At 41.6% G+C, this 15,873-nt stretch overlaps 1 protein-coding gene across 10 annotated transcripts in view; it reads right to left on the reverse strand.

Moving 5' to 3' along the window:
* The window catches only part of caska (calcium/calmodulin-dependent serine protein kinase a), a 166,849-nt gene that overhangs the window by 89,853 nt on the left and 61,123 nt on the right, over nucleotides 1–15,873 (reverse strand). The window lies entirely within an intron of this gene.

Genomic DNA, 15,873 nt, shown 5'->3' on the forward strand with positions numbered 1-15,873 from the left:
ACAGAGGATATGTGTGTGTGTGTGTGTGTGTGTGTGTGTGTGTGTGTGTGTGTGTGTGTGTGTGTGTGTGTGTGTGTGTGTGTGTGTGTAAATCTAAGTGAACGTCAGAGAGACAGAGGATGTGTGTGTGTGTGGATCAGAGTTATAGCCCTGTAAGTTTTTTCTTTTCCTTTTTCCTTTTCTTTAATTTGGATAGAGATGGTTGTTGATAAGATAAGCCAATCATAGATGGATAAAAAGACCAAAAAAACCCTGAAAAAAATCACCAAAAAAAGGGAGTCAGGAGATCATTGATTTAAAAATAATAAATAAATAAATAAAGCCAGTATAATAAATGCCTTGAAAATCCCAAGTTGAAGTATTTTTTGCAAATTATTAGAAGAAATTTTTTCCAGAAGATTGTTGTTAAACTTTAAGAAAAGTTTAAGTGAGAAGCTCAGTTTTAGTAAAAAACAGTGCATGTAAATACTTTGCGAAACAGCCGAATCTGAGACCCAAAGTGCCAAACCTCGAGCTGCCGCTCTGCTACAAAGCAAAACACAGAGAACTAAAAAACCTGTTTATTTGCCCGTGTAGGATAAAATAAAAGTTACCAATTTACACTTCTGTGCATTTACATTTCTTCATTTGGTAGATTTGTTTAAAGCTAAGATTATAAGAGAAAGGCAGAGAACATTTGAATTTGAATGTCTAAACAATTTGATATTGAATCCAGCATTAAAGCAAAAATCCCAGAAACTAATAATATAAAAATCAGTATGCCCTTTAAATAAATAAGCTAAATTAAGGTAAATTAATGAAACACAAACAGAGTTTATGTCTCAAAAGGAGGGAGACAGACCAGCAGAAAGTTAAAGATTTAACTCACGAAAATCTCTCAGTCTCATTTCAACAGTCTGGACATAAAGAAATTGGTGCAGATCGAGGTGTTCAAGCTCATTCTCAGATCACCTGAACAGACTGAGAGCTCCATAAACTCATATAAAAAAAAGGCTCCTGGTGCTGAAGAAGGAGGAGGAGGAGGCCAACCATCTCACAAACAGGTGACCTGAGAGTTCTTGACCGATGATCTTTGTGCACAAGTCTGAACCCAGGAGGAGGGTCATCAACAGGAGACCTCTTTGACGTGGGGGTTGATAACAACAGGTGCGACCAGTCACAGGGTCTCAGTGAAGAACCAGAACATATTAGAGGGTCAAAGGTCAAAGAACTCCCAGGCAGAAAGCAACTGATTTCAATGTTTTAATTTCAGTTATGCTATATTCAGTAGTATGACTCAACTACTATTGTAAGGCCACCCCTACAGAAGCCAGAATTTTGTGGTTTCAAGAGTATAATTTGTTTAATGCTTCCTCCAACACTAACTGTTGTTCTCTTATAAATTCCCATGAGGCCTCAGGGGGACACGCCCTGATTTCAGTTAGATGACCAAAGATGACAAACCTGCAGCGAGCTGCATGTAAGGTCAACAAACAATGGTGTTGTGAGTATGACCTCTGACCCTAAAAGTATCTATGTTTTGACTAAAGACTTTGTCCATAACATTTTTATTTTTATTTGTTTTGTGGTGAAAATCCCACTGCAGGGGTTTAGATTTAAAAATATAGAACTACACAGTGAAAGAAAAAATAGTTAAAGCCTCTATTTCACTCCTGAACTAGTAACAACTGCTGGTGTTGTTTTAGGTCAAGGTTATGCATTTTTCCCCTTCACAATTTAGTAACCTGAGGTTTATGAAGCCATATTTTGTCTGCCATAATTATGCTTTTTTGGGTACAGACCCTTACAGAACAAATATAATTTTGATATAATATATAATAAAATATAATCCTTTGAAATTATTTTGATTGTCGATCTTTCTAAGATATTTTATTTCCCCAGATTTTCATGCCAAAGGAGTCAGAATTGAACAGTAATTTTACAGGTACAGACAAACTTATCCAAGAGCTGTTTAAGATCAGAGAACTTTAATATGATTATTTTTAGATATTTTGAGATTCATCTCATATTTTGTTTTTTGTTTTCTTGTGTTCTTTTTGTTCCACTCTAGCTTACATAGAAAGTGTGTCAACTTTTGGTGGATTTAATCCACTTAGTTAGTAAATTAGTGGTGTATGAAAATTGCAAGCTCATTTTTCTCAGGCTGATTAACAAAATAAAAGATTTATAAATAAAAGCCATTGAATAAATACATCCTTAGAATATTTATGGGCATTTTGATGTCCTGTCTTTGTGCAAATTAAATTACTGACCCACAGGACCTGCAGTTCATGGTATTTTGTTTAATTGACAGGGAAAAATTGGAACTTTCTTCACTGGACTTTTTCCACAGGTACCTGCGATCACACCTGAGACATTATGCGCCTTTAACAGGAAACTAACCAGGATGACGGCCAGATGTGAACAGCTGTTGTCTAAAGAGGTTCAGGAATGCATCACAGGGACGAGTGCTGATTAATGTGGTTTGAACATCATGGCTTTGGTGAATATGAGCACGGTGTGCTGAAGGCTGAAAGAAGGCTGCATATATAACTATTACCTGTGTATTGATCCAGTGATCATTTCTTTTTGTTTGCAGTAAGATTTTCATCAATTGGAACTGGATTTGATCCTGAAGGGATGCAATCCACATTTTTTAATGAATTTGAGGAAAATTATTAGATAGTGACTGTTTCATGTTACTGTTTGTCATGTGGGCCAATTTATATGCAGAATTTACTTTGGACTGATTAAATTTAAATGCTAATCCACTTCACTAAACAACTTGACTTATGAAAGACTAATGCTTGTTTTCTTTTTGTTTTTCAGGCCATAAGAAAGTATAGAAAGTAGGTACATCCATTATAAATATGGCATTATTAAATTCTGTCTCAATTCTTTGCTAAATTCACAATTACAATAGTATAAGATTAGTTTTCACAAAAATCCCCTTCTGGCTCTTAACATCAGCGCAGTCCTGGCTGACCACCCGAGGTCAGGCTGCTGAAGCTGACCTGAGGTCAAAAGGGGGACTGAAGGAAGGAGTGTAAATAAGCTGCACAGTAGACATACCATAAATATAACAATTTAAATAGAAATATAGCATCAAGTAGCATATCACAGAATTAATCTTCACAACAAGGTGAAGGTGTTGAAATAACTCTGCACCACAGACAGAAATAAGACTGCATAGTAGAGAAACAACAAAATCACATGCTGATGATTTACTGGAAAAGAATGTGTGTTTTGGTCTGATGTTTTGTGTCTACAGGACGCAGATGAGGCCGTTAACAGGCGACAGTGAAGGGCACAGAAGAAGGAACTGATAAGCATGCTATACGTGCGAGGCAACATCTTGCATATTTCAATAACTGTGTAACTGTGTCTAAGTCTGTGTATAAAAGTTGAACTAAGATAGAGAGCGGGGTCAGACTTGTGTGAAGCTGCACTGCCTGCATTAGGCAGCGCCGACAATTCTGAACCACATTAATCTGTAAACGGTTTGAAATGGCTTTATTAAATTTAATAACTGGACTCCTTATTCCGTTGTTTGGTGTCATTCCTGTTCGATAAACAAACATGCCGAAACCTAAAGGCTTAAGCAGCCACACTCTTGTTATTTAAATTCTTTCACCAGCTTTTCTGACTTTTATGAGATGCCTGTTTTGAACCGCATCTTCAGACGACGTCTGTTTGTCTTTCTTATATCGATGTAGTCGATGAACCTTGTGGCCTTCCCATCTCTGTGCCTACATCATGCTTTCCTGCAGCTTAGCTGCACTGGTGTAAAATGGAAAACGCATTTGGCCCGCACTCCTGAAAAACCGTGACAGTGACTCATCCCAGGAGTGCCTTGTATGCAAATTGGCAGCAAGCCTCTGCCCTCCTTTGGTTCAAGTGCAGTGCAATTTGTACCCATCCCATTATTTTAGATCTTCTTATTGCTGCCTGGCAATGAGCATCTACCACTTTAATTGGTTCCTAATGAAGAGGAGGGTTAATGGAGAGGCTTACTGAAGCTGAAAAGAACAATGCAGGCTGGCTGTTTAGAGGAACCACTGCGGAGCGATGACAGACAGACAGGAAGGAAGGAAACAAACAAAACACACACACACACACACACACACACACAAACGCACACAAATCCCTCCTTCTCATGAGATGAACAGAAGCTAAAAAAAATCCTTTGTATTAAAAGATAAAAACAGCAGAAAAGACAACTGGATATTTGATGGAAGCAGAGTTTTGACAAGAATGATGCACACAGGGAGGAGGAAAAAAACAGCTCAGACAAATCAATATTCTGTCACTGTGTCTGATGCAAATGAAAATGCTTCTGTCATGTAAAATGGGATGGAGCAAGGATGGAAGGTAGGCACAAATCTGTGGCGTATCAGCGGACTGAAAAGCACTTAAATTAAACAACACAGCGGCTACTGGAAAGCTTCAGCAGAGAGGAGCAGCCAAACTTTAATAATCCATGACAACTGCATCACAAACACAACTCCTTCTCCCCTGCATCATTTCCCTTCATCATCATTAGCCTGAGGATATTTTTTTGGACCCCCCCCCCCCTCCATTGAAAACATAGTGCCATTCAAATCAGGAGCAGCTCCACATCTGGGGGGCAAATATGAACAACCTTAGGCTTTTTCGCTAATGACCCCTTTTTACGGCTGCCTAACCATGAATCTAAATGAGACAATTAGTGAATAAGAGCCTTAAAACACTGCGTCGCTGCACCCGTTCTGGAAATTCTCATCAGCATGTCTGCCAAATTTGAATGGAAATGAATCGCTCAGCTTCTGATCTCAAACTGAAATGCTTTAAAAAAAAATCCCAAAACATCAACATCAATCTATATTTGGTTTCAGCCAAAGACACCACAGAGCACAGAGAGAGGGACATTTGCATTCATCAGGTGGGCAGCGCCTGCTGGATGCGTAATCATGTACTAATAAGTTCACTGTATCAGCTTAAAAGGTGACATGTCAGTGTTTTGTTCACTGCGTGTTTCTGCCGTTGCAGGTTATGAAATTGGATTTGACAAACAATGGGGATTCGCCTTGACTACGAGCATCTGAACATTTCTCTCTTTCACCCCTCCATTCAATTTCCCACTCCTTTGATCTAGTCAGTCATGCCTGGCAGCAGCTCTGAGAGCTTCTGAAGGTTCAAGACAACCAAAGAAATGTGCATCGTATAACGTAACCCTTCTACATGAGCACAATCTCGATCGAGAGCACTTAACTGTATTAAGTGTTAAAATCCATCTCTGCAACCGAACCAGAGCCAAGCTGAGCCTAAATATGTACACTCAAGTATGCGGTATATATGAGAGCTAAATATACCCCCCCCCCCCAGTGAGATATTTCCCCAGCTGCAGCTGCTGGAGGTGATTTATAGACAGGAAGACTGGATGGTGAATGAGGTGGGGCTGAGTAGATGTTTCTGGAAAGATGTGATGGGCACACACACACACACACACACACACCCGAGGAATAACAAAAAGTTAGCGTATTGTTCTGCCATGTATCCAGTGACATTTAATTAAGCTCGGAGCTGAAGCCACAAGCCACTCGTGCTGCTGTGAGCCCGAGCGCTAACATTAAATCATCCCTCAGAGGACAAGCACAAGGCGTCAGCTAGCTCCAACATGATGCTAATGCTGCTAAAGCTGGGATAAGTCGTTACCTTAAGGGCACTGCGGCCCACCACATTTAATGTCATCTGATGAGCTGGGCTGCTTCTGCCGGTCACTAACTTCTGCTGGAGATCGCAAAAGATGCCTCATCAAATGAGAAGCAGTCGTCACACCGATTTTATCTGGCTCACGACAAGAAGTTCAAGGAAGCAACTTTTTGGTGTATGTGTATGTTTGTGGGAGCAGTTCAAGCCAGAAGAATGCTATTGATCCTGCAGCTAAAGGACCCAAAGTGTAAACATGTGGGAGGCAGGACACAGAGAATTAATAACCAAAAATGTAATTAAAAAAACCAAACAAACAACAGAGAAAGGCAGAGTGGAAAGAGACAGATAAGACTGCAGGATGAGCTGTAGAAAATTGTATACACAACAGGGCGGGGCTATGGAAACATACTGAAATTAAAAAATAAAACTCTTTAAACCATCTTAATTACTCTCAAAGCGTCTTCCACCACCTCAGCTAAACCACCACACTTTACTCCAAACATGAACCCTGGAATGGTAGGAAAATCAGGTCGGAGCACCGTCTAAAGTTTTCCTTTCATGTCGCACACAGTAGGAGAGAAATCACTTCTGGAAATACTGTAGTTTATATGATGAAACTGATTGGAGAATGCAGGAGGCTGGGCACAGGATGACCACTCACTAGCTATGAATTCACTGTGCTATTCTCACATCGGTGCAATCAGACGTCACACTGAGCGGCACATATTTGTGCATGCATGAAAAATGCTTAAAAGATTCAGTTATCTTAAGTTAGTCTAGAATGTCTTTACACAAAGCATGAGCTCCATCTAAAATCACAGTAACTTTGCTATTCTAATCCTAACAGTGGAAAAGAAAACACGGTGCTGTGGTGGGCTGTGGTTCATGGCACACCTGAGTGGCACACCTGTTGCGTATGGGCTAACCACTCTCTCCCTGTTTCAGTAGTGTGCCGGGACCGGCACCAAGCTGATTCACACTCTGCAGACTGGCTGGGGAAAGGCGGAGGGAGCAGACAAAGGAGAGTGTTCCCCGGCCTGTGCACGACAGCTGTGTTAAAATGTTGCACGTGGACAGTTGTAAATAAAGCGCTGTGTGAACCTGGAAAAATCAGTGTCTGGCATTCTGTGCTGAGGGAGCCCACTAGTGGTTGACTCTTATATCTTATATTTTTGGTGGGTGTAATGGGCCCTGACACAGTTTTAATGCAGCCAAATTAATATAATTGTTCCCGTTTACATACATTATATTCCCAAAAGTATTCACTCAGCCATCCAAATCACTGAATTCAGGTGTTCCAGTCACTTCCATGGCCACAGGTGTATAAATTAAGCACCTAGCCATGCAGACTGCTTCTACAAACATCTGTGAAAGAATGGGTCGCTCTCAGGAGCTCAGAGAAGTCCAGCGTGGTACCGTGATAGGATGATACCTGTGCAACAAGTACAGTTGTGAAATTTCTTCACTACTAAATATTCCAGAGTCAGCTGTTAGTGGTTTTATAACAAAGTGGAAGTGACTGGGAACGCCAGCAACTCAGCCACAAAGTGGAAGGCTACGTAAAATCACAGAGTGGGGTCAGCGCAGTGCGCAGAGGTCACCGACTTTCTGCAGAGTCAGTCACTACAGACCTCCAAACTTCATGTGGCCTTCAGATTAGCTCAAGAACAGTGCATAGAGAGCTTCATGAATGGGTTTCCATAACTGAGCAGCTGCATCCAAGCCTTACATCACAAAGCACAATGTAATGTGTTGGATGCAGTGGTGTAAAGCACACCGACACTGGACTCTAGAGCAGTGGAGACGTGTTCTCTGGAGTGATGAATCACGCTTCTCCATCTGCCGATCTGATGGATGAGTGTGGGTTTGGCGGTCACCAGGAGAATGGTACTTGTTTGACTGCACTGTGCCAAGTGTAAAGTTTGGTGGAGGGGGGGTTATGGAAATGGTGTGGGGGTGTTTTTCAGGAGTTGGGCTCGGCCCCTTAGTTCCAGTGAAAGGAACTCGTGGCCCTTTGAGACCTATAATAGAACAAGTCCACCAGACCATATCTTTAGTCATACATGCTGTAGCACCATCTTGTGGAATATTTCAGCTCACATCAATAGAATCTTCAGAACCCTAATTATAATATGTATGAAGGAAATCCATAGTACCGGTAACTACATAAGGTAGCTAAAAAGTGCACTAACCCACAAACAAAATTGAAAACTGTTATTTTGCTAGATACAGAAATGCCATAGCTGTACATGATGCACATGATAAAGCGCCTGGAGTATGTTTTGTTGTTAGGGCTTTCTACGTGAGTTTTGCAAACCCATTAGAGGAAGGATACAGTGCTCTGGGACACGTTGAATGCATGATATGTAAATCCTCTGGTTTTATATGCAAAACGAAATATTGTTCTATCGTATGTTGTTCTATCGTATGTAGCTGCAATTCTACTGGTATTTAAAAGTAGTTAGCAGCTGGGAGCGCAGGTGCTCCGGCCGGTCACCGAGGTTCAGCATACCAAGACATTTTGGACAATTTCACGTTCCCAACTTTGTGGGAACAGTTTGGGGATGGCCCCTTCCTGTTCCAACATGACTGCACACCAGTGCACAAAGCAGCTCCATAAAGACATGGATGAGGGAGTTTGGTGTGGAAGAACTTGACTGGCCTGCACAGAGTCCTGACCTCAACCTGATAGAACACCTTTGGGATGAATTAGAGCGGAGATTGCGAATGGTCCAAAATTCCCATAAACACTCCTAAACCTGTGGAAAGCATTTCCAGAAGAGCTGAAGCTGTTATAGCTGCAAAGGGTGGGCCGACATCACATTACAGCCTATGGATTAAGAATGGGCTGTTTCTCAGGTTCATATGTGTGTGAAGGCAGACGAGTGAATACTTTTGGCTATAATATAGTGTATGTTTCTTCTTCTGCTGCTATATAAATAATCTAGCATTAAATGCTTATTGATTAATGGCCCCAAAACACTAAACAATTCAATTAACACTTAAACCACCCAAAGAAATTAGCAGAAATCTAAGCAAATGACAAGAGCTGTGCTGTGTATTCACACATAGTGGCATTTCAAATGAGCAATTACAGGAAAAGTTAGGGGCAGCTATATATATCTTGTTGACTTTAAAGCTGGCACACAGCCTCTGGCCCTCACTGGGCAGCTTATATCATGGATTAACATGAGCTACATTTGCCAGTGAAACTTCGCATGGCGTCAGTGTGGCTCATAAAAGATGGATGGGCTGAAGGAAACACTGGAAGTAATAGAATCAATCATTTATTCTGACAAAATCACTAAATCGGTGCTGCTGTTTGGCACAATTTAAAAAAAAAAACATCTGAGCATCCTCGGCTGCAGTGGGGAAATACATCTTATTCCCACTGTTTACATGTTTACGCCCTCTGCTTTTCATGCAGTGTCTGTGTGCAGACAATCTGCTGCTAGCTGTGGACTGCTTAGGAAAAAAAACACAAGGATGAATTAAAGTTATAAAGTTGGTGCTGAAAGGGAAGAAAACGATAAAAAAAAAAAGGGACAGCGGGATGGAGAGGGAAAAGAGAGGGAGACGAAGAGAGAGGAGGTGATAAACAGATGTGATCTCTACAGTGATCCCTGTTCCTCCTGCTGGGAGTCAAAGTCTGCATCGGAAGGAGGCTTTGCTATCACACAGAGCCGTAGGTGTGTGAGTTTGAGTGTGCGTGTCCGCGTGTGTGTCATGTGAGACCCAACTGGGGTTTTGCGGATAGTCGGGACAAGATGTCACGGCAATCTAATAAAAAGATTGGAAAAACCACACAAGCACAGTGCTGGAGCTGTTATGGTTCAGGACGAAGACGGGAGAGTAAAATTAAGGTTGTAAGAAAAGACACACCACGGGGAGAAAGAGGGGAGGAAAAAGGAAATGAAGAGTGGAGATCTGTAAAGAAAAAAAAAGGGGGGGGGGGGGGGTGAGAAGGAATCAGGGAGGTGGAAAAATGAAAGGAGGTGGAGGGAAGTGAGTAGGCGATGGCACATGATGAATTTTGTTCATTCTCTGGCTTGCTTTTCTCTGTCCTCCCCTCAGAGGGCTGACCTATTCATCAGACAGACCTCCGGACAGGCTGAAGAGAAATAAGCTGGTGTGTGCGTGTGTGTGTGTGTGTGTGTGTGTGTCTTTGTACCAGGCCTCTGCTGACCAATCCATTGCCAAGACACGAACCATTTGACCCACTTCCCTTGGTCAGAGCTCCACGCAGGGCGTTTGTGTGTGTGTGTGTGCGCGCGTGTACATGCGAGGCAGCTTGATTACTGTGGTGCTGCGTTACAGATGCCCGCTCAAGTGAAACTGCTCTGATTTCTACAGGCAACAAAAGCGGAGGGGGGAATAAAAAACAAACAAACAAATCAACAATGAGAACAGCCGGCTGGCGTCTGGAGGGAGTGCAGAGTTTGATGGATTCCTGAGCAGTGCAGGGGAGAGGCTGGGGAGCATGCTAACCATGTAGCACACTGTAAGAGTGCACATACACACAGACAGAAAGCCAGTGCACATTTTTTAGTGATCGTCTGCATCGTGTGAGGAAAAGTTCCTGAGAAGAGAGATGACGAAGAATAGAACATGCACAGAGTAATGACATCATTTTGTTGGCACATGATTAGGAGTGATTTATCAAACAAATCCTCTCCCTCCTTAACGTTCCCTGATGTAAAGGATCTATTCTGCCACAACTTTGTTAGCAGCTGCTGTGCACGAAGAATAAAAAGGAGAATGACCAACCATAGCTCCAGTTTGTGCTTCGAAATCAGCACGTCTTTAATATATTTGTTGCCAGTGGCATTAAACACAAACTTGCAGAAACCGTTGCTGCATTCAGACCTTAACAGAAGCTACAGTTTAAAAATAAGATGACTGTGAAAAAAAGAGGAAGGCTCCAGCTTTGTGCTAAACCTCCCCCACAGAAACCCTCGCTGCAGAGCATCTTGTAGTAGAGCTGCACACTCAGGGACTCACACAGAGGCCCTTCACCAGTCCAAACCCTCCACTCCCCCACTGCACCACGGAGTTAAAAATACATCAGCAAACTCCAGTTAGCTCATCCTTTGATGGAACTTTGATCGTGATGGTGTCCAATTATCTGCCGTGATTTATGCTCCCAACATCAGCTGCCGGATGTGAGGACCGGCAGCAGCTAGGTAGCCCTATTCAGTAGCTATTAGGGTGACAAGATGTCCCACTTTCTGTCAGACAGCACAGCATTTTTATCCCATCTCTTCTGCCACATAATGAGTTTTCTTCCAAAAGCTTTGCAATATGAGCTCGCAGATGGTCCGCTCTAAAGTTTAGCAAAGTGAGCAAACTGGATATTGCATCTTATCCCAAAGAAAACTGGCAAGAGCTCAACAGGCAGCACATCCATCGATCCCGCGACCCTCTGTGATGCAGGCCCGTCTCCTCGCTCACACTGCAAACCTTCTTCAGGACCTAAAGCTGTTTGATCAGTGTGACATATCCAATCTATGATATAAAACATCTGAACATTAATGCTGTTTTTCTGTGGCCTTGTGCTACATTCAATGAGTGCTCAAATATGACTATATGAGAACATTATTTAGACACAGAAGGAATCTTGGCTTTCAGGTGAGACTGTTACCAAAGGGCAGGTAACACAGTTTTGACCAGCCGCCTACCGAACATGCTGATGTGACCTTTGAAAGTTTATTAAAAAAATGCCATTTTTGAGATTTTCTCAAGTGTATTATCAGAAAAACAGACAAAACATCCATTGTACAATGTTTCTGTTACTCTGCATCACAGACATTATACGTATGCAGTTTTTCTCTTAAAATTAAGATGTATCTCACAATACTGGCGCCGAAAGCTGTTCATAGAAAAAAATCATCTTGATGAACAAAAACTTTTGAACTTTTTTTGCCAGGATTTGATTTTGCACAGGGCAGAATATGTCCTAGTAGCTGTCATAGTAATATAGTAAATATAGTAAATGTGAGTCTCACAACAGGTGGTTTAAAAAAATAAAAAAGTGTGTGGCTCTGTGGAAGTATCCCTGCTGAAAGTCCAAAACAGCGGCTGACAGCTAGCAGCATTTTGTCCTCAGGTGCTACGGTTTCTTTGCACAGAGCGAAAATACCTGCAGGTCTTTAAAAGAGACGAATGATTTCATCTTTCCTGGAAGAAACTGGCCTTGAAAACTGAACTAATTATTTCAACACATTGTTTAAAAATCACATCCAGATTTTTAATTTATTTATTTTTTACTGGAGAATAAATGTAAAAGTTCAAATCAGCAGCACTGGCTGTCTCCAAATATCAAACAACAGAACCGCAGTTTTGCTCCTGTCCAGGTTAAGAATGTTTAAGGACATCCAGGGTTTTAGGTCCTCTCAACTCGACAGCGACTGCTGGGACTTTGAGTTAATGGACTTCAATGGTAAAACCAGGTGCCATCCTCACTGCAAAGAGAGACGTGCCATCTGAAACTAGATCCTAATGTGAACGGGGGTAACAAATAAAAGAACAGGATCCCTGCGGGACTCCACAGGTCAGGGAAGCGGCTGAGGCTGAAAACGCGGCAAGGCTCCCGGAGAAGCTTCTGTTCTCCAAATATGATTTCAGCTACAGATGCCTGCACGCTGTGCCAGACAAGACAGCAGGATACTGTGATCTACAGTATTTAAAGTTCATTCATCTTCACTGCACTTTACTTTTTTAGTAGCTCAACATTTATGACTTTATAGACCACTAATCAAAAAAACTCAAACAGTATCAAGTGCCTTCAAGCAAATACTGCTTTCTGTGTTTTTCTATTTAAAATCATGTCTGACTTCCTCTTTATTGTTCCTGGCACAGACTCGTATTCACAGAACTGATGAAGGAAGGAAAAAAAGTGTGAAAACAGAATCTCACTGATTGAGACTGAAGCCTCCTGACATTCGCTGACCTTTAATTAAGCAGCTGGTGCCAAAAAATTTCTGATGGACTACGAAGCAGTTTGAGACAACGGTGAAAGCCGACCAGGCAGTCACGAGAGCGCCTCTTTCACCAGAATCAAACGCACCCTTCTAAAGCCCGGCAGCAAGGGAAATCCCTTCCTTAAGCATGGCTTCTTGAGACCCTTTCTGATGAGGCCTCAGCGAACAGTAGATGGATCAACTGTGAAGAGCCAGCTGCATCTCTCAGGTCCTCCGTCAGGTCTGTGCTGGATTTTTACCCGCTTATTTCTTAAGGACCTTACTTTCAGGCACTGTTCATCTGCTGTAGATAGTTTTTATGCCTGAGACGACTTCTTTTGTCCTCCACTTGTCCAGTGTCCAGGACACACTGCACACACCATGCTGAGATAGTTAACGTTAACAGCTCTTAGCAAATCATCTTTCTGGTGCAAAAACACTATTTTATCTGTCAAAACTGTGTTATCTTTGACATGATTCATAGATTTAACCAAATAAATGTGAACAAATTCTGTGTTTTTCTAACAGGCTGCCAGTAACAAAGTGCCTAAAGATACAATTTAAAATTGGTTGTTAAGTCTGTTAAGTGTAGACTCAACACTGGTTCAGCCTTTGAGTTTGTTGCTTTTTTTAAAGTTTGAATGATTCATAGGTCAGAGTTATGCGGCTTTAAAGAACTATCCCTCTGAAAATGCTCAGGTACAAGGAGTGGGCTGAAAATAAGTGAAAAAGCAGCCAATGCCCAACGAAAAACTCTGAAAGACCTTCAAAAAGCCTGGAGAACTATGGCTCAACTACAACAAAGTCTGGCTCCTTGGAAACAAAATACAAAGAAATGAGGGGTGGTTCAAGATTTATGCACAGTGCTGCAGAACAGAAATACATTTTTAAAAACTTCGTTCTGCTTGCCCATGTTTCCTGGAGAAGGTTTGACACTTTGGTTCGCCTTGTGTAGCACGAGAGGAGCAGATCGATGTTATGTTGTTTATTTCCTGTTTGTTTTGTCACTATTGTACAAATAAACATGTATTATGAAAAATGCATGTACATCATTTTTCATCACTTTAATTTCAGTGTGGGTTTTGCATCTTTTCTAACTGACTGACTGTTCAGTCAGATGTGTGTTACGGTTTTGTGTAGTTCAATGGTAGGCCTGCACTCAGCGAGGGAAAAAGCTCTTCATCTAACAAGCATTTTAATTTTTCCTCTCAAGTAATGTTTCTATTTAATAAGTAAACAAGAGGGTGAGACATGAAAACATTCCATTTTGTTTCAGTACACACACACACACACACACACACACACACACACACACACACACACACACACACACACACACACACACACACACACACACTGAGTCATTAACTGTGCCCTGTTTTATTTGTAACCAGAATAAATATGCAGATCTTGAACCTCCTGATATCAATAATTACTAATGACCTGTATTTATGAGGATGGAAAATAGTCTGCATACTATTTTTGCTTTAATGTAAATGTAGAATGGGATGTTAAAGTTTCATGCGGATATTTTTTTAAGTGTAAGCAGTATTTTCAGGTGTGTCTGATCGGGACTTGACCTCAGTATGGACCCCAGCATGTGAGATTCTCATTAGGAGAGCAGACCTACACACCCTGCTTCTCTCGGCTTTGCCATCGTCTCTCTGCTTTTCTAGACTGCCATTAAACTTTTTTCCTTTATGAAACATTTTGTAGGTTACTGTGTGTCACAAAACTAGACTCAAAAAGCAGAAGCAACCACTTCTTTAATGATCTCACACCATGAGCAAAAATGAGATCTGTAGCTTTCGACAGACTTTACTTTAAAAGCCGCACTCTAAAGTCACACTGCATAATTGACTGAGCATGTTATGTCTGCTGTATTGAGGCTTTATTAAACTACAGAGTCTCATGCTGGATTATGTAGCTCAGATCAGTGAGAATGGATTACAGGAGGTAAAGAAAGCTACTGTGTAACGTGGCAGTAAACCCCTCTGAGAATCATTAATTGTCTCGAGCTCATAGCATGTATGCACGGTCGCACGGCCAAAGACTCGCCAGCTATTTCAATGGCAATACACTGAGGAGGAATAGGAAAGTGTAAAGCACAACTAAATATCCTCAACTTGAAAATAGCAGGCTTTTTAAAATGTGTGTCAGATGGAAAAGAAGGCCAAAGGCAAAAGAAGGTACGATCACCGTGAACCTCACCAAATATTCATTTTGTTTTACAGGCTGGTTCACTGATCCTAAATATCTAAGTATCAAATGTCAGTTTTACTCATATGGAGACTTCACAAAGACCCCACAATTTTAGAGACAGAACAATCAGAGGACCCTCTATGAGCAAGCACTTGGTAACAGTGGGGAGGAAGAACTCCTTTTTAACAGGAAGCAGAACCAGGCTCAGGGAGGGGCCTGAATGAAAATATCAGTCACAGAAAATTTACATTAAAATGACACAATTTCAATAGGTTATCACAGGTATCAATACTGAATCTAATCCTGCTTTTCCACCAGTACCTACTCAGCTCAACGTGACTCGGCTCAGCTTTGTTCCATTGGGTGCTATTACCTGGTACCAGGTACTTTTTAATACCTACTTAGCCGAGGTTCCAAGCACGCCGAGTCGATCCGAAAATGTGACGTCAACAGAATGCGTGCCGCTGATTGGCCAGGCGGGGATGAGTCATGAGTGCGACTCCTTCACAAGAATCAAAGCCGCTGTTTTTGAAACCCAGCAACAAACCAACAAAGGCATCATTGTGCTTAGTTTGTATTTGTGTTGCATACAAATGATAAAATAAGCATACTGGAAATCTCAGTGAATAAATGCTTGTTCCTATGGTGTGAAACCTGTGCTCCATTCTGCTGCCTCTATTGTTTTAGGTTAACAGGTTAAACAGTATCATTGATCCGGCACCTTCATGGCAGAGAGTACCTGTACACCACTGCAGGTGCTTTTACTGCTTTCCACATATACCTGTTCTATACCAGTATTTATACCAATACTGCTTGAATTCTCTTTCTACCATCTCTCCCCAGCTTTCTCAGCTCACCTAATAGTTTCTGTCTTATCGCCCCTAACTCCACCCCATAAATATCTTTAATTCAATCTCTCCTCCTCTCTTGTTCTCTCATCCGTTCCCTCCGCCTCTCCCTCAGCCTGTGGGAGATATCCGATAAGACCGCTGCATGTTTTGTCTAGACAATACTTGACAGTCTTTTCTGGACTGGAGCCACA

Source organism: Archocentrus centrarchus, chromosome 21 (assembly GCF_007364275.1).
Source record: "Archocentrus centrarchus isolate MPI-CPG fArcCen1 chromosome 21, fArcCen1, whole genome shotgun sequence".
NCBI classification, from domain to species: domain Eukaryota; kingdom Metazoa; phylum Chordata; class Actinopteri; order Cichliformes; family Cichlidae; genus Archocentrus; species Archocentrus centrarchus.